General features: G+C 40.2%; 1 pseudogene; it reads left to right on the top strand.

Annotated features, from left to right (window-relative positions):
* The first annotated feature begins 298 nt into the window (after window positions 1-298).
* LOC114216708 (nucleosome assembly protein 1-like 1 pseudogene) lies at window positions 299-1,705 on the top strand (annotated as a pseudogene).
* Window positions 1,706-20,697: the final 18,992 nt, after the last annotated feature.

Here is a 20,697-nt window from a genome sequence, read left to right as displayed (position 1 = left end):
TTCCTAAGGCTCAATAGACATGTGAGGAAAGCATGTAAAAAGAAATTCATAGACCAAAACAAATAGAGTCTGAGGGATACAGAGGAAGTTTCTTGAGGAAATAGTATGAAGCAATGATGAAGAGAATAGTAAATAATTAAGCAAAGGTTGGTGGCAGGGGGTGGAAAGGAGGTCATTCCAGTTAGAAAGAAGCACATGTTTAAATCCCTGAAGAGAATCATATCCTGGCGTTGTTTTGGTTTAGTCAGTCTGAATGACTAAGGCTTAGAGAATGAAAGAATAAGGAGGAGAGCTCCTGCTCCTCCCGCCACCGCCCTGAGTCACTGCCTGCGCAGCTCCGACCGCCTGGCTCCCCGTGCTAGCCACCGATATTTGGAATTCTTACAACATGGCAGACTTTGACAACAAAGAACAGTCTGAACTTGATCAAGATTTGGATGATGTTGAAGAAGTAGAAGAAGAAGAAACTGGTGAAGAAACAAAAATCAAAGCGCGTCAGCTGACTGTTCAGATGATGCAAAATCCTCAGATTCTTGCAGCCCTTCAAGAAAGACTTGATGGTCTGGTAGAAACACCAACAGGATACATTGAAAGCTTGCCTAGGGTAGTTAAAAGACGAGTGAATGCTCTCAAAAATCTTCAAGTTAAATGTGCACAGATAGAAGCCAAATTCTATGAGGAAGTTCATGATCTTGAAAGAAAGTATGCTGTTCTCTATCAGCCTCTATTTGATAAGCGATTTGAGATCATTAATGCAATTTACAAACCTACGGAAGAAGAATGTGAATGGAAACCAGATGAGGAGGATGAAATTTCGGAGGAGCTGAAAGAAAAAGCCAAGATTGAAGATGAGAAAAAGGATGAAGAAAAAGAAGACCCCAAGGGAATTCCTGAATTCTGGTTGACTGTTTTTAAGAACGTTGACTTGCTCAGTGATATGGTTCAGGAACATGATGAACCTATTTTGAAGCACTTGAAAGATATTAAAGTGAAGTTCTCAGATGCTGGCCAGCCCATGAGTTTTGTCTTAGATTTTCACTTTGAACCCAATGAATATTTCACAAATGAAGTGTTGACAAAGACATATAGGATGAGGTCAGAACCGGATGATTCTGATCCCTTTTCTTTCGATGGACCAGAAATTATGGGTTGTACAGGGTGCCAGATAGATTGGAAAAAAGGAAAGAATGTCACTTTGAAAACCATTAAGAAGAAACAGAAACACAAGGGACGTGGGACAGTTCGTACTGTGACCAAAACAGTTTCCAACGACTCTTTCTTTAATTTTTTTGCCCCTCCTGAAGTTCCTGAAAGTGGAGATCTGGATGATGATGCTGAAGCTATCCTTGCTGCAGACTTTGAAATTGGTCACTTTCTACGTGAGCGTATAATCCCAAGATCAGTGTTATACTTTACTGGAGAAGCTATCGAAGATGATGATGATGATTATGATGAAGAAGGTGAAGAAGCAGATGAGGAAGGGGAAGAAGAAGGAGATGAGGAAAATGATCCAGACTATGACTCAAAGAAGGATCAAAACCCAGCAGAGTGCAAGCAGCAGTGAAGCAGGATGTATGTGGCCTTGAGGATAACCTGCACTGGTCTACCTTCTGCTTCCCTGGAAAGGATGAATTTACATCATTTGACAAGCCTGTTTCAAGTTTTTTTGTTATTGTTTGTTTGTTTTGTTTTTCCAGCTTAAAATAAAAATGTCAAATATAAAAAAAAAAAAAGAATGAGGAGGAGAGTGAAGCGAAAAAGCAAAGGAATAGTGTGAAGGAATAAAAGGCCTATTCAGGGGCTTCTCTTAGTCCACAATCTAATCACAGAGAAAACATTTATAGACATGCAAATACACACATATGTGTACATTATACACATTATACATATACACAACGCATACATATATACATAGGTACATAATATATATATACATGTAATACATACATATATATTTATGTAAATCTCAACTTCTGACTAGTATTTGGCATTCTTTATGTTTTCTGATGGACGGTTAGGAGAAGATGATCAACTTTTTGCACCATGAACATGGGTGGGGAGGAGAGGTTGTAAGAATTGTTGATTCCTTTGTATGTAATCGAGGCAAAGAGGGGCCAGGCCTTCACAAGACGTAGTGGCAAAATCTAGAAATGAGATGTAGTCAGACTGACAGTTTTGTTTACTGTTCCCCAGGTCCCATGACTATCACGGCTGATGAAAGACATGTGACAGGTCTATTGATTATTGTATCTTCCCTCTTAATGTCATAGCTTGTGTCATACCCACCTATTCCCAGGATGACTAAGAAGCAAAAATTCAATCTCATGTCATTTCTGGGGCTGGATGACCTGGAAGTTTAGGCTTTTTGTTTGGATTGGCTTTGCTACTTTTTCCCTGAATTTTTTCAACCTTGGGAGCATCATATCTGCAGAGAAGGGAAAGGACCCCCTCTTTGGCAGCACATATGACGGTGAGTTGAAAAAACAAAACCGAACTTGCTTTTGCTAAATGAAAAAAGAACCTTGAAACTCACAAAAAGGGACTCACACGTGCGCGCACGCACACACACACACACACACACACACACACACACGACCATGCTGTTAACTGTCCAAATGTACAATTAAGCACATTGGAGTTTTAAGTGGTCTACAAAATGGCTCCTGAATAATCTAGTTAACATACAGCAATGGCTCCACATTAACTGTGACTCTTCAAATGGAGTAAGTCTCCATGCCCTTCTCTGGAGAACACACTGGAAAAAAAAAAAATCGGCCCTTCTGACTCACTCTGCTTGTTCTTAAAACAGCAATAGCAGCAGCAAAATGCTGGGTTTAGCCTGTTGTGTTTTTTGATGCTGCAAGAGTTGCTGAAGGGGGCTGGGATCTATAGCTAGCCTGAAACTGTCAGCTTCATCCCCCACAGCTTGACAGCAAATAGTGATTAAGTTTTAGCTTGCCTACTCTTTTTCACTAGAGCAGTCTCACTTTTCTTTATGAGCATCCATCTTTTCAGAGCCGTAGTGAGAATTTTACTGAAACTGTGCTGTGGGCACCTAGCATAATGAGTCGTACAAGAGTAGACCCTTCAATAAATGTGGGTTGAAGTGGACTGAGTAAGATTTAAAAGGTAACTGAACGGGTGGATTAGCAAAAGTCTTATTTATAGAATGTGTTCTAAACCTCCTTTAATCGTAGGTATCGTTTTTAGGTCCAAGTATTTTATGATTATATATTGATTCAATTTAACAAATATTTACTAAGCCTTACAAGCATACTTCACCAAGAGTCTAGAAAAGGATGAGGGTGTAGTATAAAACTACAACAGATACGTTGCTGTCATGAAGCTTTTAATCCAGCAGGACAGATGGACTAGAATGATGATTTGTCTTTTAAAAGTTGGGTGACACAGTTGGGATATCCTTGAAGCAAAATCTCTCTTCATCTACTCAAGCAAAATCTTTCTTCATTTACTCTCTTCATTACTCATTTAAATAAAGAGAAAACTAAGGTGACTAGTCTGAGATTGGGGAAAAAAAAAGGTTTGGGTGCATCGTATTTTTTGAGAGTAAATGAAATGCTTCTGGAACCATTCCACTAAAAGCCAGGGCTTCTTGTTCCAGAGTTAAGACTAGCTCATAGGCTGGTTCTCTTCTTCACCAATGTCATCCTGACTCCCTACTCATTCTTCCATCTCTCTGTGAGTAACTCTGTTGTGCTTTGGTATTAACTGTTCCAAAGAAGGGAGCTTCCATTCCATAATGGTGCCACCTTCTCCCAATCCCCCATGCCTCATAGATGGTCTTTCTTATTCTAGCTTACTCGTGAACTATAATATTAGGAATTCAATTTCCAAAGTTTGAGATTTGTAAGACTTCTGAATAAGAAAATGCTTAAATTGGCCTTGGAGGAACCTATCTTTCTGGGTGCTCAGTATCTCCTGGGACTGTGACATCATTGTGGGGGTTACTCCAGGAGTTGAGTGGAACCCCCAAACCAAACAGGCGCTGGTAGAGAGAGTGACCCATGGAGGAGCCTGCTTGCTTTATACTTTCTAGGGAGACAGGAAGCTACAATGATCTGTTGTTATCTCTCAAACTTCTTCCAAATGGTTTGCATCCATGCTGCTTTGAGAACAGTAGTACACATCCATAGTTTGTCTGTCTGGGCCTTCTGGAAAGAGTCTCACTTTCTTGGGAACCATGCTCTTACTTGACTTGAGTCCCTGGTTCCTATTGTTCAGGAGGCAAAGCTTAACTTTGCACGGATTTGGTTGTTTAATCTTTCCTTTAGTTCCTAGAAATACACCAGTACATGACGAAATAAACCCTACCCCCTTTTGTGTATCCTGCCTCACACTGAGTTTTTATCACTTGCAACCTTTAAGAGAGTCCTGCTTAATAAGTATGTAATTATCCCAGTCTATTTCCTCTCCAGTTCTCCCAGGTCTCACCTTCTTTCCTTTTCCCTTTTCTCTCTCTCTCTCTCTTTTTAAACACTGCTCAAATGTCCACTGTTTTTTCTTCCTAGTGATTAATTAACATTCATTTTATGTAAACAACCAGTTTAAAGATGTTTCCAATTACATCCTGAAGCCCCTTTGGAAGTGAATCTTTCATGGTTATTATTTGGGATTATGTTGAAGGTAAAGATTCAGAAAGTAGAAATAAATGTGTTCCTGTTGATTACTTGTGGGTTATTTACATTACAGATGACTTTTTTTGTTCTTTGCTTTTGAATATTTGAAGAAATTCCTATAATAAACATATTTTGCTTTTATTAAAAAATCATTAAAATATTTCATCATGGAACACCTAAACTTGTCTTATGAATACTTACCCATTTCTCATTTGTCCTTTTTGGTAAACTATTTAATTTTAAAAGATCTATCTAAGGATGGCTCTATCAAAATATCTCACCTGGGAGAGTCAAGGGACTTAGTAGCTTGATTCCTCTTGGTATATGGATGGGCAAATGAATAAATAAATGGATAGGTGAACAAATAATGTTTCCCCTGAACAAAAAGCAAATACCATATGGCAAAGCCTGATTCAGTATAAGGCCCTCAGATAATTTGCCGAACTGTCCATTTCTTTCAGCAGATATGTCTGCACTGTTTGACCAAAGATGAATATTCAGTAAACTCTTTCGGCTAAACCTGGTAATCGTATATTTGATAGCTTTCAATAGGGCAGGGAAGCTATACTTCTGGACTCACCCCAGCTGGTAGAGGAAAAGCAGATGCTCAATACAAATATTTTAGCAAGATACAAAGACAGTGAGGAAGAAAAAGGTCAGCCTGAAAATAATGCTCTCTCAAATGAAACATCTGGTCGTGGACAGTCACAGATGCAATATCTGGTCTAAAGGGAGCTATAACCCATATGACTTTAGCCAGAGTTGCCACATGGATGGCAAATTAGGAGAAAATAAGCCAGTTAAGGAAAAACTGAGGTAATTTAAAAAGAATGATAGTACCCAGAATATGGAGAAAGTGGCACATCATATAGATATAGTCCCATGGAAATATATATGGGATCCACATTTGTGCAAAATACTCTGATCCTATGCCTCGTGCTTTCTAACCAAGCAAATCCACTTGAACTATTTGATGTTAAGGAAAGTTTCAGGAGATTGCACAGATGCATGTATATTAAGATGTTGATAGGCGTGTTTTTGTAAATAACAAGGAAGAAATTGAAACCAGTTAACATCAACAGGAGGTGCCTCGTTGAATTAGGGCACATGTATAAAATGAATATTATGCAGTAGTTAGAAATGACATTGATTTAGGGGCACCTGGCTGGCTCGGTGGAGCGTGTGACTCTTGATCTCGGGGTTGTGAATTTTAGCCCCATGTTGGATGTAGAGATTACTTGAAAATAAGATCTTTTAAAAAATGACATTGATTTATATTCATGGACTTGGATATACATCCAATAAGTTCACATATATTTTTTAAGTAAAAAAAACAGATTTTAAAGTGGTATGTAAAGTGATCCTGCTTTTGTTAAAATATTAGCATGCATATGAATACAAGCAAATAAATACAGAATTTAAAAACTTCTGAAAAGTGCCAAATTGTTTGCAGCCATCACATTTAGGATTACAGGTATATAAAAATGTGTTTGCTGGGCACCTGGGTGGCTCAGGTGAGTCAAAGGACCTTGAGCTCCCTGCTCAGCGGGGAGCCTGCTTCTCTCTCTCCCTCTGCCACTTCCCCTGCCTAAGCACTCTCTCTCTCAAATAAATAAATAAATAAAATCTTTAGAAAAATGTGTTTGCTTATCTTAATTTTCGGTTTCTGTACAAAGAATACAAGTTATTAGTATAATAATATAAATTAAGGGTTTTTTTGCATTTTTATTGTTATGTTAATCACCATACATTTTACATCATTAGTTTTTGATGTAGTGTTCCAGGATTCATTGTTTGTGTATAACACCCAGTGCTCCATGCAGTACATGCCCTCCTTAATACCCATCACCAGGCTAACCCATCCCCCCACCCCCCTCCCCTCTAGAACCCTCAGTTTGTTTCTCAGAGTCCATAGTCTCTCATGGTTCGTTTGCCCCTCCGATTTCCCCCCTTCATATTTCCCTTCCTACTCTTCTTCTTCTTCTTCTTCTTCTTCTTTTTTTTTTTAACATATAACATATTATTTGTTTCAGAGGTACAGGTCTGTGATTCAACAGTCTTGCACGATTCACAGCACTCACCATAGCACACACCCTCCCCAATGTCTATCACCCAGCCACCCCATCCCTCCCACCCCCCACCACTCCAGCAACCCTCAGGTTGTTTCCTGAGATTAAGAATTCCTCATATCAGTGAGATCATATGATACATGTCTTTCTCTGATTGACTTTTTTCTCTCAGCATAATACCCTCTAGTTCCATCCATGTCTTGCAAATGGCAAGATTTCATTCCTTTTGATGGCTGCATAATTAAGTTTTAAAGGGGAGATGGGGGCATTGATAAGTCAGTTACTTCTTCCGTTCTCCCATTCCTTTCTTAGAGACCCCGTTCTCCCCAGCACCTTCTTCCTACCCTCAGTCCCTGGAAGATGTAGGCGTACTATATGTCACAGGATGCCATCTGTCCTGGACATTCCCCCTGGAGATCTGGAAGGGAGACACTGAAAGGCGGAGGCAAATGATGAGTTTCTAAACTGAAACGTTGCGCAGAGCGGGATCCAGAGTTGGCACTGTGACAAGATGAAGGCACCTGCAGGCTGAACTACGGGGGAGAAGAGAAGCCCTGAATCAGCCCTGAAAGCCAGCCTGCAGAGAGGGAGCAGGGGCGGAGGCTGATGCCAGAGGGGAGCTGAGCTGAGACGGGGAGGCCCGCTTAGGAATTGGAAAGGCTAACCAACCTCGCCACTGAACCTCCAGCTTCTGTTCCTGTAGGACCTGACTTTATTTCATTTCGGGCCTTTAGAACATATATGAAATTGTCTCTTTTATTTTTTTAAATAAAAATCCCTTTTACCTGGGTGGATTGGAGTGAGTTTTTGGTCACTGTGATAGTCTCAATAGGGACAGCAAGGCGCCGTCCGAGAAGCAGCGGGGCGGGGCAGCGGAAGGGAGCTCTGCCCAAGCTGCTGCCATCAATCGGTCCCAACCACAGCTTCCACAGGAGGCTCCCCGCACGGCCAACCCCCAGCTGGGCTTCGACTTTTCCATCCTTGGCCGAGACTGGGAAACCAGGGGGGCAGTTCCCTTTTAAGAACCAGCTGGAAAAAACGAGGAAGTAAATTCTGGACAAATGTCTCGCCTGTAGCAGCTGGAATTCCTAAGTCACATCAAAACCAAAACCAAAACGTGGTTTTGTGCATTTCCTTAAAGACTTTTGAAGGTGAGGAATTTTACAGTGCAGCTCTCCTTTTCAATATTCTGAATTCTGTTATGCAGAACTTAGCCTAATGGGTTTGACAGCCTTGGCGAAAAAAGCGCTATATAAATGCATCATCAATATAATAATATAAATCGAATTAGAATGTTCATTCTGTTCTGCCGAGTTTCTTTCCTGAGCTGATTATGTCTGAAATGGCTCTTGTTAGAAGCTTTCTCATTATGAGGAACTCGCTGTTCTGTTCCAGCCCTCTGTCAAGTACCACCTGTTTGGCACTTTCTACTCTAATTTTTTTTAAGTCAAGTAACCCATCCTGCGACGATTTGAAGCTCTGAGGCACAGCATTAGAACGGCAGTGTGCTGCATTTCTTGGTTAAGTTTTTCTGCTAGGAAGTTAAGGTTGCATTTTGAAGAATAAAAGATGACAGTGTGGATATGTGATTGTTGACAAGGTCAAATGGTGGCCCAACACATGACGATCTTAACATTCTCTCTGAGAATCTTCTTCCAGTAGCACAACTCAATTTTTATTGTTATACAGAAGTATGGGTTGTTTGCAGTGTTCCAAATCACTTGCCATTCAAGTGGACTGGATAAGTATCAATTATGTATTAGAGGGATGGGTTTTTTTTTATTATTATTATAGACTTTATTTTTTAGAATAGTTTTGGAATTGCAGGAAAATGGAGCAGCTAGTACAGGGAGCTCCCATGGGTCTCTCCCTACCACCCCCAGTCCAGTCTCCCTTATTATTGACATCTCACATCAATATGGTACACTTGTTACAATTAATGAACCAATGTTGATACATTGTGAACTTAAGTCCATAGTTTATTCAGATTTATTTAGTGTCCCCCTAATGCCTGTTTCTGTTTCAGGATACTAGCCAGGATACCACAGTACACTGAGCTGTCATGCCTCCTTAGGCCACTCTTGACAGTGTAAAACAAAAACCAAAACAAATGGAAGTTCCTCAAAACCAGTTCCTGGGCAAGAGAATCAGCTTCTGAGATTCACCTCCCTGTGGCTTTCACACCGGGCACGTACTCCTCTTCCCTCACATTGGCTCATCCCTTAGCATTGGTTAAAATGGGCTGTAATTTTCACAAATGACTCTTAAAAAGTGAGAAATAAAAAAGTTTAAAATGTATTAAAAACCCCAAACAACAACATAATAATAATTTTCTGAATTATAGCTATAGTATTTACCATCACAATAGAAGTATCAGCATGTTTCATTAAGCCACTAAAGGTCCTTATTATAACATAAAGTTGGTACCAATGTATGGTTATTCTCCCTCCTAGTGTCCTAGGTGACTTGCCTTGGCACTTTCTGGTCATTGTGTGCCTGGCCCTCTGATGGTGCTTTCATGGCCATACAAGTACCAAAGTTCTTTCTTTTTTAAAACTTGAACATTTTTTGAGTTTGAAGGTTCTAGATTATTTTCTCCCCCCAGTCAGTTCATAGTTTGAGATACTTCATGCGGAGGATAGACCATGCTTCAGAATGCCTGTAAAACCTATGATCCTTTTATAGAGGGCCTTCTTTGCTGAAGAAAGGTTCCAGGCAGTGCTTTAAGAAAATATAGTTCCTGTTGGTACCATTGTGACCTTGTCTTCTTAGCCATGGTTGATTAGACCAGATGTAGATATCAGTCCAAGGACAATCTATAAGCCATGAGGTCATTCATGTTGTCATCAAAGGTGACAGCTTTGTTCAACCAGAACAATGGGGATCAAATTGAACAAATCAGAATTTCTGAAAAGAAACCTAGAGAATGAAGGCAGCTCAGCCATAGGGCAGAAGGGCTCTAAAGATCCTGAGAAACAAAATGTGAGTAAGCAGAAGTCATGAGTAAACCAGAGTGATGAGTAAAAGGAAACCAGATGACATAGGTAGTTGAGAGCAGTAGAAGAGGCACAAGGAGAGACGGTAAAAAGCTGACTCATTATCCTAGTGGAACTCTCTGGACTGCTGGCTGAGGGGATCACAAGGCATTTGGGATCTAGAATTGCCTAGGATCCCAGGTCACCTTCCGGTTCATGAGCTTCTTTCCTTCTCTGGGACGCCTAATCTTCCAGGTATCCTCAGGTTGCAAAGATAATCACGTTGTTCTCATTTCCATGTGCACATTTACATTATGTAGGTGTTGTCCTTCAAGATAACATAAGGAAGTTTAAATAGCATGTACGCCTTGTCTCTGTTCAGGTTGGCAGGAGTGGTGATTAACACTGCAAATGATCTAGCCTATTCTTTGCACATCTCAGAGATGTTCCAACTTGTTTCATAGAGGTTTGACTGTCACTACCAATGGGGAAGCAGTTTTATGAAAGCCCAAGTAATGCAATAAAAAATAATTTATATCATGGGTAAACAAAAGGTTGTACCCCCCAAATTCCCTTTGTTAGCTCCTTGCCATTTGCATCGGGTCCTTACCGCAATCAAGTTAGTTACTCATTGTTTGATTTCAGACTAGTTGTAGGCCTGTTCTTCATGTGCTCTCTGATAATAATTTACATTATTATATTTATATATGCAAGTTACTTGTTCTGAGAAATGTGCATATATTAAATTATTTGATCTTCACATCAACATTCTAAGAAGGAATAATCATCATTCTCTTTTTGAATGTAAGGAAGGACATTGAGGCTTAGATAGGCTAAATAATCAACCAGAGTTCCTACAAGTGGTAAGTAAGAGTTGGAGTATAATCTGTCTGAGATTAGAACCTTAATTCTTAACCAGGGACCATGTTCTCTGATGCCTACCAACTTGGTGACTGAGTCCTTACCTTCTGATAGTCGGCTCTGTGGCTAATATCCAGTTGACTACTAGCCTGGGTCTCCCTCGGGTCTAGATTTTGTGTGAGTGTGCTCTGCCTGCCTGTGGGCAAATCCCTGATAAACACCCGCAAAGGGGGAGTATTGGGGGAAATACACTAGAATGGCATTTTACTTTGGAGCCATAGGAATCCAACTCCCAATGTCTGTTTCCTCAAAATAACCTGTCAGAACCAGATTTCCTCAATATCCTATCATTTCCATAACATTTTCTTATAGAGATTGTAGAGATTGGTGTATTTTTCTTTTTTTCTATTTCATATACAGTTGGCCTTGATCCTTTTCTCCTAACATCAGAGCTTCCCAGGCAAGATGGCGGTGAAGGCAGTGGTGGTCGCCACTCTCTTCATGAGGTGCCCCCACGCAGCTGCTGGATGTTGACCATTCCCTGTCCTCCAGTGACGGTGATCCCTGCTGTGTTCTTCTTCCCTGGAGTCTGGCTGCTCTACTCTGGCCACATGGCTGTCTGTGTGGCAGGCGCCTGCAGATGTTGTGCTGGAAGTGGTCTGCTCTGTTTCTGGAAACTCCCATTACAGAAGTTGCCGTTTCGCAAGGAGGCCTGCTTCTCGCATTATGCTGATTTCTTGCTAAGAGAGTGGGTGACACACCTCGTTCAAGCTCCTAATGCCTTTTCCTGACATAGGCAGAAGGGAAAAGACTGACCCCAAAGTATAAAAGCTCCTTATGCCAACCTTAAGCTGTCTACTAGCATCTTTTTTCTCACTTAGGAATTCCCTACTTCCAGAGAAAGGCCCAGTGGTACAGGACTGATAGCTCCCCACCCTTTCTGAGCAATGTCTTGAGGGAGAACTAGCCTAATAATAAGGGCCGTGACACAATTAGTTGCCTCCCCAGGAGCCACCCTCTTCCTCACCTAATTGGACAAGACCTCTCCTACTACCAAAATGCCAGTTACTCTTTTCCCAGCCTCCTTTCAACCAGTATATAGGCAAGTAACTCAATATTGACTAGTGAAACCCAAAGAGATGTCTGCTAAGAGTTTTGAGGAAAGGCTTCTCTTACTGGAAAAGTGGAAGCACCTTTTTTTTTTTTTTAATTTTCTGAATATGATGTGCCTGCATGTGACTTCTGGAACCACTGTAGCCTTTTTGGGTCACGAAGGTGAGAACTCAATGTCACACTGTGATTGCCAAAACACAAAGAAGAAAAGTACTTGGGTCCTTGAGCTATTGGGACTTCCCTACCTTCTCGTTATAATGACTGTGATAGTTAATATTACTACCAGCAATAATAGCAGCTAACACTTCTACACAGCCTGTTATGTACCAAATGCATTTAATTATTATGTGAGATTTCAAACGTCTGGATTATTTAAACCACACCCTTTAGTTGGGTGTCCTATTATTTGCAGCTGAAAACACCCTAACCAATATGCTTGCAATTGTGGTTCTTATTCTTTCCAAGCCTTTGAGGTCCTTGAAAGGCTTGCACGGGAAGCAGACTTGAGCTTTGCCCTCTGATCCTCCCAACAAACGATGGATCTTCTTTTTCTAGAAGCCTTCAATGCAACCCCTTCTTCTGTCCAAGTCTTCTGTCTGAAGCCTACACATCAAGTGTCCTTGGAAATCAGGTGTGAACTTGCCATGCCTTTATTTCCAGCCTAATGCTTTCTGAGTTACAGAGCAAACAAGAAGTAGTACACATATGTTTCCTAGAGGACCACCCTGTCACAAAGACATCTGAAAGGGAGAGCTTGGAGCGAGGGTGGGGAAATGCTCCCGGGATTCCTCCAATTTGCTCATTCCCTCACTATAGTATTTCAGGAAGTCAGTCAGGTTACTCTAAGGGCTCAGGCTGTCCTGAGGATCTGTAATTAGGCCACTGCAGTGAATGTTCTTCTGGATGACATGTCTGCCCAGAGCAATTATTTTCCTGGATCACATGTTCCATGTGACAATACGCCACCCATATTACATAACTTTATATAATAAAAGCAACACCATCCCCAAAGAGCTCTATAAATTGTAAAGTATTATACAGATGGAACTTCCAATGATCACAAAGATTTATTCATTACCTGCTTTCAGTATTACTGGTTCTGGGTCCTAGAAATATATTTATGCCTAGTCTGTTTTATTGCCTTATTCAACTGTCAGCATAACCTGGTTTTCCACCAAATATATTGACTGTATCAGCACTGGTAGTGTTTTCTTTTATTGCTAGGGAATATGTCTCACATTTTTTTTAATAATTATGACTAATGTTTTTCAACATTTTACAATTTACAGTTTGCTTTCCAGATACATTATCTCCTATGAGCTTCATAACAACCCGCATTAAAAATGAGACTACGGAGGCTCAGCATTGCCCAGGATGACTCAGGAAAAAGTGGTCAGGTCAGGAGAGGAGTAGTTTCTTCTGAAGCCAAGGAAAGTTCTTTCTGCTATGAAGTGCTAACACCCCTTTAGACTGTGCTCGACTTCAAGGCGGAGGAGGGAACACAGGGGCAAGATGGTGAAGTTCGGTTAAGAAAGGTGAGCACGCTGAAATCGGGCTAGGCAGAGTCCGCTGGGGTTGGAAGTGGTGTGGGGGAGAGATTTCATGAGTCCGCAGTAACCTGAATGACCACATCTTGGATTTTAGTGGCTCCTGCGTAAGATATTTGGGCAAGCTTCTTGCCCTAGTTGCCTCATTTGTAAAATAGAGTTCTCAATACACCCATCTCATTATATTGTTGGTTTACGTGAGTTGGAAGAGTGTTCACCAGATAATAAGCACTTCATAAAAATTTGCTATTTTGGTTTCTACCCTTTATGAACACTTAGTGTGGTTGAGGAGAGGGGTAGGGCAACTCAGTTGCTTTTCTGTCCCTACAGATCCTTCCCTTTTCTCTCTCTTTGGAAAAGTTCAGGATAATGTATAGATTATAGAGCCTGTGTGCAAATGTCCTCAGGGATCACCTAACCTTGATTGTATGCACCCTGGTAGTAAAGTGAATCTTGAGCTTAAATGAAAACTGTAATATTCAGCCGGCTCACTGTTTAAAAAGTTCCTTTAAAGAGCTTAATAAAGAGGATCAGCCGGATTCTTGGGTATTAAACACGTCTTTCAATGCAACATTTTAATGAGGTAAGTGTAATGCAGCAAGCCCTTGGGTTAATCTTCCCTTAAACTACCCATGAGCTCAAGATGCAGAGAAAAAAAATCCTTGAAAAGTTGTGGACACTTTTATTGAACCCACGTGTCGAACGCAAGGAACAGGGGTGTTTGATTCCTAACTCCCATCAGGGCAGGCTTTGCTTCTCCTCAAAATCCCAAGGCAAAAATGACAACCACAGAGGGAACTTGACAATATCATTTCTTCGTCGTCCCTTCCCAGATCCTGAGTTAATATATCTCTGCCTCAGTTTATCCTGGGGGCTGGTTGGAGGGCTGGACCAGCTGGGCCCGCTGCGGGTATTCTTGGTGCCAGGGACAGAGAGTTTCTTTGTTGTAGGCACCACAGTGTGTCCTCAATGCAGAGACTGTTTTTCCCCCGAGAGCTCACAGTTTATTTTTAACCAGTGGTACCACGATTTGTGTTGTTTGCCTGCATCAGAGCGTGGGCAGCTAGGATGCACACATGCAATTTCTGAGATGGGAGCCATTTGCTTGGTGTTAGTCATTAGGAAGCGACTGTGCCTCCTTTGGCAGTCCTTTATAACAGGGCCGTTTTAGGTTGCCTGTCCTTACGTATACAGCTTAATTTCGAGCTCTTTAGCTCCATTTTGTCCTTTGAATTCCTTTATAAATGACAGCATCTTATGATGATTGTTTTTTTCCTTCCCTTTTTCAAAAAGGAAAAGACGAGTACATACGTCTCTGAAATGAGAGCGAAAGAGGGTGAGAGTAGAGACAGGAAGAGCAAGGTGGGGGTGGGGGCTGTCCTTCTGCTCTTTTCTCTTAGACGTTGCGAGACAGGCACAAGGGACCCCCGGTGGACCTCAAAGGGCCGATGGAGCAGGTGATTTCTGTGGGGTTTGATTTGGTAAATTGGATATGGATTGTCCGATTACCCCAAATAACCTCTACACTTTTCGCTTTGATTTATTCCTTTGAGGTAGGCATTGCCTTTCTCTAGGAGGCTCTTTAAAAGGGAAATCTTTTGTGAAGGCTAACCAGGAAGTTTTAAATGCTTGATAAGAATAAAATTCTCAAATTGGTGGGTCCCCAATCTAGCTGGTCATCCCAAACCCTTGGGGTACTTGTTAAGCCTATAGATTCCGGCGCCTCAGCCCAGACCAGGGAAGGAATTAGAATATCTAATACCTGCATCTGTATTTATAAAAAAGCTTCTCAGATATTTGAATGATTTGGAAATTTCTTACAGACTCCCAAACATGCGTCCATGTCTGATTTATCTTCCTAGGAAGAAAGGAAAGGCAGAGAAGCAGAACTGCACTGCATCCTTTGGGAGAATGAAAATTCTAGAAGGAAGATTCTAAAATAGAGGGGATGATTTTTTAAAAAGGCAGTGGAGGGTTCCAAAACCAATTTGCCTACCTCACAGTCTTGCTCTAAGTGAGCTGTGTCAGTGGAGTATAAACGTTCATCAAAAGCTATCTTTATTACTACAGTTTCATAAAACCATTACAGAAGTCCCTGTTTTCCTTCTAGCACACACTAGTCAAATATTGATGCCAGTCAACAAGTTAATGCTGCTTTTCTGGCCTTGATACTTTGCTGATTTGAATAAAGAGCTAGTTTATGTCAAAGAAAAGACAGCTTCATTAATTAATTAAAAAGAACACGCACATTCGTTAAAATCAGCAGATTATTTCAATTTACCTGGAGGTGTGACAGTCATGGACAGAAGTCCTGTTGGTGAAACATCATCATTTTGGCTCTGTTCCTTTCTTCCTTCGTTTCCTTATTTCTAAAATAAAAGGAAGAGATGGGAGTAGATTCTATTCTTGGGGCACATGAAGGTAATAATGGGAGTCCATATGCTATTTGGCATGTCTGAAAAAGAAACCAGGATTAAACATTATATATTTACTTTGCAATAGAAGTGCATAAAGAAACCCCACATTTCTTTGTTTTTTTTTTTTTGGTAATAAGTATGTCAAGTCCATTTATTAATGCTGGGTCACTCATGTTGAATTGAAGTTATGATTGGGAATTACATGGTTGGTAAATAAAAAAGAAGCAAAATTTTTGAAAACATAGGGTCTATTTGTTCATTCATTTGGGCATTTTAGCTAATAGTAGGTTCAGATATCACTCCCAGAAGCATTTAGATAACAGAATTAAAAATATCCCAAAGGTTTCAAAACACAAAGCAATGGGAGATATATTTTAAATAGGGCACTTTCGATGGGCCCACAAATGTAAAATCCTATCACAGGATAAGACCTCAGTTTTATGGTGGGGCTCTTCAGGAAATCAATTCTGAGATGGAGATTTTCACGCAGGAAGTTTACTGGGGACTGCTCATAGGAACTCCCGTGAGGCAGTGAAGAAAGTGCTTTTGGGCAAAGCAGAAGTCTCCATCCACTCCCACAGAGAACTAAGGAAGCGGAGTGGCCCTTCATAATGATGGCAATTTCCAGAGAGGGACTCAGCTGAGCCATCAACCCCTAGGACTCCAAGGCTGGCTCTGCTGGTGAGCAATCAGTGGTGCACCCCCTGTGATATATGTGCATTCTTGTTTTCCCCAAACCCCTAGGATCTATGTTCTCATGTAGAATCTATAATGCCATTTTCTTTAGACATCTTGGTTGCTGAGGAACATTAACCGGACACCCTGAGCAACGCTAAGATGCCAGTTCTTTGCTTGTTTTCACAGGAGGTGGGTCTCAGCATTGAAAGCTCATGAATACCCTTATTGGTAATAAGATTTTGGCCAGGAAGGGAGGGCTAGGGCAGGGAACAGAAGCTAAGAGTGACACGTAGCTACCATATGCCAGGTTCTATGAATTCCACACTGCAGGAATGCCCAAACTTGCAAATTAGTAATTGCAGCAAAAGTATTATGGGTGCCCTGAATAAAGGACAATTAGAATACAAGGGAGACCATAAAAAAGACTGTGGTTAGCTTACCGTGAGGAGTATTCAGGAAAAGCTTTCTATGTAATATAAAATTTGAAATGACTTTTGAAAGATGACTAAATATTGACCAGGGAGTGACATAGTGAAAGATGCTCCAGGCCGAAGAAGCTGGGTATGCAAAGGCCTGGAGGTCTGGACATGCCTGGGGATTTCTAATCCTTATGACCTTGTGGAAGCTTAGGTCTGGGGGATGTCATGCTAAGCGGCAAAGCTTGAAAAGGAGTCAGATCACAGAGGCTTTGGTATCTTGCCAAGCGATTTGACTGCAACTTGAAGGCGAAGGGGAACATCTGAAAGGTGTGTGTTTGTGTGTGTGTGTGTGTGTGTGTGTGTGTGTGTGTGTTTCCTCCCTAAAGAGAGGAGTGACATGATCAGATGTACATTTTTGAGAACCCACCGGGCAATATACATCGGTACTAGGGCTAAGGCAAATTGTAAACTCTTGGAGCGACAGGCCTTTTTGATCTTCATTTTATGTAAATGATGTGGGTATTCAGGAAATAAAAGCAAAGAATGATGGTGCTTAAAATATGCCGACTTTGCTTCATATATGCTTTTTTCTATTAAATAGAAGTAAATGTGAGGACCCATATTTATCATCCCCATTATAGTCTTCACCAAAATTAAAAAAAACTCAATTAACCTTTGCCAGACCACTTTAGAAATTCATGCTAGTGCTTTCTGTTTTTCCAGAAACAATCTAATAAAATTTAGACAGATAACTTCCTTGGAATGTGTTTGGCAAAGAAAGTATTCTTAGATATAATGAAAATGTAGAGCAAAGATGTAGTCATATATCCATTGATCCATTGATCCATCCATCCATCCATCTATCTATCCATTTATATCTGTCCATTCCAGGCACTATAGGAGACTCCAAGGATGTGAAGATGGATAAACTCAGCATCTGTTCAAAGAACTTAAATTCAGAGACACATTATAAACAGATGATGGCAATACTATATGGTAATGTAAATGCTATTTTAAAAAATTGTGTGTCAACTATACTTCAAAAAATAAACTTTCAAATAAAATAGACACATAATTTATCTTGAAAAGAGTAAGCATTTGAAATTGTAATACCAGGGTTTTAGTTCCAGATGAAGAATTTACTACTGGGGGACCTCGATCATGCTATTTAACTACACTGACATATTAGTTTTGTTTTGTTTTGTTTTTACATATTAGGTTTTTTTTTAAATATAGACAAAGGAAATAATGACTATATCTTATCCAAAGGAATCAATTGAAAAGCCATTTAGAGTAAGAGTTCAATAAAGTTGCTGCAAGCAAGTATATAAAATCCAAGAACATTCATATATATCTTTTGTGAGAGCCAGTCCACAATCAGTCTTAAGTATCCATGCATATTCTTCCTGGATATGCCAAGATTTCAAGGCCCTTGGCCTGACCATTCTTTATTTTGGCCGTTTCTCACGGTTGTGTTTGCTGCAAGCTATTTTGACGGATGAGATAGCATCTCCACCCAGGCAAAGAGTGGCTTACTGTTCACTATTCAAGTGGAGCATACCCCAATGCCAGTGTTCTGCAAATGCTGCCCACTGTGTGTGCAGGCATCTGTGATGGGTGCTTTGATTCGTCCCCATGTATTTGTATGTATATATATATATATATACGTATATATATTTAATGTATGTGTGTATATATGAGAATATGCATGTCTGTGCAAGTATATATATATATATAGTATATGGATACACATTTATAATAAAAATCTGTTCACAGGTGAATAGAGAAGGGAAACATATGTTTATATGTAGCATGTTCATTCATACACACATACGCATACATATAATGTGTATATGTTTATATGTAATATGTTTATATGTAGCATGTTCATTCATACACACATATGCATACATATAATAAGATGCCTACTTCAAAAGGTTAGGAATCAGGGTTACATCCAGTGAAAAGATAGCTCCCCAAGAGACTAATAATTTAAAAGAAAATCCCTTAGAACATACTAAACCTTACTTGGCATGTAATCCTACCCACTAGGAAATGCTTTATGCAAAGTTCCCATTGAATAAGCTCTTCTTTCCTGTTTCTTTAGGCTGCCAAAATCAAATACAGGCTCCAGTGCAAAGGTTAATCACATCCCTTTAAGGGGAGAACCTTCTAAAAATCTGATTGCCAAGTGTTAGGGGAAAGTAGTAAATATGTAGTAAGTTCTGAATTAAATGTAAGACTATTTTAATTATAAAAGCATTAATGACAGCAGGAAATTTAATGAAATAGTGGACCATGAAATCAGTGTTATCATTTTAATGCATAAGAGAATATGACAAACTCTATAATTCCTGTTCTCTTTCATGTCTATTACAATTTCCTTCTATTAGTTTCTACAAATAGAAAATTACATATAAAATTGAGTTTAACCAAATCTCTGTTAAAATCAGACAATCTGATTTGGTATTATATAACCACACTGAAATTTCATTTAATTTAGAAAGGGCTTCTCATGGTGCCTTGAATACTAACTACTTTGCTAACCACACGTATGTAGCTCTGGGTTTGACAGGGGAATAATCCTTGTGCTGAACAATGGATCAAGATTTTAACAGAAAGAATGAAATTGGATAGAAATGGAGAGCTTGACCCAACCTCCTATAGGAGAGATTTCAAAGGCATTTCTTGAAATGGTCTGAAAATATTTACTCTTGCTTATCATCTCACAAAAGAATTCTTTCTGAGAAAAAAGCTGATGATTCAGATGTCAGTTCTGACTGTCTCCAAATGCGGTATGTCTGAGTCTCCCCTGTGGTCTCTACAAAGAATAAAAAGCGGGGCAAACCAGGTCTTAGAGCGCCTGGGCTACAGCGGCCGGATCCTCCTTATAGCAGTCTATTGTTAAGTTGTAACTATTTGAGGCTGCCTACTCTTTCATGCAGATGAAGAGTGCTTCAAAATGGAGTTTTTTGACAGAAGGTTAGTTTGTTTATTTTTGAGGGAAGAACCAAATCTAGAAGTTAGGAGAGAGGTGACCTTCGGGGGAAGAGTATCGTTCTAAAGGAAAGACAAGGAAGGCCCTGAGTGCTAATAGTGGTCTTGACCTGGGTGCCGCTTATAGAGTGTGAGGTTTGTGAAAATTGGTTAACTACTATGTTGTGCACTTTCCTGTACGCATACCATACTTTACAAAGTGTTGGGTTTTTGTTTGTTTGTTTTTTAGAGAGAGAGCGCATGAGAGGGGGCAGAAAGAGAATCTGAAGCAGGCTCTGTGCCCAGCACAGAGCCCCACACTAGACTCAATCTCATGACCCTGAGATCATGACCCGAGCTGAAATCAAGGGTGGGATGCTTAACCGACTGAGCCACCAAGGCGCCCCCATAAAGTATTTTTTAAACTAGAAAGTAATTGCCTTAACATTCTCTGTAAGAATAGAGTTGCCTGAAATGTAAAATCAGTAAAAATTTCTAAGTATTTGGTGGAAATTTCTAGGTCTGACTTTATCTTGCACATCATAGATAAGATTAGAAGAAATTAATAAGATCCCTATCTCCTTTGAATCTGGCTAGTCCACTGTGACTTGTCCAATTCTACTCCTAAGATCCATCCAGTGAAAGTATCTTAACCATGCAACCTACAGAATCCTGAAATGTATGCTCTAAAATAAATACCTAGGCCATTGATCTTATTTTGATTGGTCTTCACGTTTTCAACTCTCTGGCAGCAGCTAATCTCTATTGAATCCCAGCAACTAACGCATAGCGAGTCACTCACTCCTTTAGGCAAATTATCCTTCTGAGCACCTAGAAATATATAACTTGTTCCATCCCTTAAGGGTTTTTTCGCAACCAGCCAACTTTGTTCTCTCCTTTGGTTAACTCTGTCCTCCGTGGTGTGGCAGATAGCTCTATCCCTTGACTCTAAACATCTTAAAGGAGATTACTACGAAGTCAGGCTGGGAAGTAATGCAGAACAAT

Source organism: Eumetopias jubatus, unplaced genomic scaffold (assembly GCF_037043125.1).
Source record: "Eumetopias jubatus isolate StellerSeaLion01/CBP00866 unplaced genomic scaffold, mEumJub1_p1.0 scaffold_4, whole genome shotgun sequence".
NCBI lineage: Eukaryota > Metazoa > Chordata > Mammalia > Carnivora > Otariidae > Eumetopias > Eumetopias jubatus.
This window is presented reverse-complemented; position numbering and strand designations above follow the sequence as displayed.